Genomic DNA, 1,341 nt, shown 5'->3' with positions numbered 1-1,341 from the left:
CTTTCTTCGTTTCTTTTTATTTATTTATTTATTTTTTTTTTTTTTTTTTTTTTTTTTTTTTTTTATGTGTGCCTGAGCACCCGACGCCTGTCCACCAGTACCACATCTACTGTGCAGGCCCCAGACGCCCTTCGGCCACAGAACTCCATTCCCCTGCATGCCTTGCAGAACCCCCAAGAGAAGGCATGCAATGGAGAGGAATTTTATTTTTTTTTTTCCGTAAATCAATTCCATCTCGCTCGTTTTCCAGATTCCTTCAGCTCGTTGCACGGACGTTGCTACCTTGGTACGCTCCGTCCGTGCGCTCGAGCTGCCGAAATCTATCTCCCGAAGCGAGTTTGTGAATTGATTCGTCCCCGTCGACCCCTCGCGCCGAGTATCAGGTAGACACACACCTGTATGTCTAGTCTCGCTTGGATGGAATGATTTACGGATTTTATAACGCTCTCGTGGGATGGACCGGAGCATTGCTGCTGAAATCCAAGCAAAGAGATGGTGCCAGTGCCTGTCTATTTCGAGAACTGTTTCTCTGTCATGGTCAAAGTCGGAATTTTGCTCTGAAAGATAAGATTTAAAATAGTTCCAGTCCGCTTTCTTATACCGGAAGGATGGCGTTTCTTTGTTATGTATAGGTGAGGTGGAAAGTTTTATGATCACGGGTATGTAGTTACGCCGGTGTCGATTGAGGCAATTAAGCAAAGCGAGGCGGCGTCGGTGCCAAGGTGATTGTGGCGTCCGCCAGAACTTCAGAAATCAGTCTCATCATCTTAGAAATGCTTGCCCATCAAATTTACTTCTTGGATGAAAAGTAGATGGTGCACGGTCAGAAAGATAAGGATGTTGTAGCCATAACTTGCTTCTTTATGTGAAGGTTGTGAACAGGGGCGTTGTCTTGTAGGAGGCGGACACCTTTGGTGAACATTCCACACTACTTGGTTTAGATAACCTTCTATAATTTTTGTAGCAGTGAAACGTAGTAATATCCTGTAATTGTAGGGCCTTTTACCAGGAAATCCATCATTACTACTACATGCTGGTCCCAAAAGACTTTCAACATGACCTTGCTTGCTGTGGGTGTAACAGTGCCTTTTGGGGGGATGTTGTATTAAAGTGCTTCCATTGTTTTAACTGGGCCTTATTTTCTGGATCATAGTAGTGAACCCAATTTATTCCTGTGTTATTAGTCTGTCCAAAAAGTCCTCCTGATTTTCTTGGCACATGGCTAAAAGAGTCTTGGAACAATGGACTCGTTCCTGCTTCTGGAAAAGTCCGAGTAGCCTGAGAAACCCATCGAGTAAACAACTTTTGCATATGCAGATGATCGTGAATGATTTTGTCCAC

The sequence above is a fragment of the Penaeus vannamei genome, chromosome 3, assembly GCF_042767895.1.
Source record: "Penaeus vannamei isolate JL-2024 chromosome 3, ASM4276789v1, whole genome shotgun sequence".
Classification (NCBI taxonomy): domain Eukaryota; kingdom Metazoa; phylum Arthropoda; class Malacostraca; order Decapoda; family Penaeidae; genus Penaeus; species Penaeus vannamei.
This window is presented reverse-complemented; position numbering follows the sequence as displayed.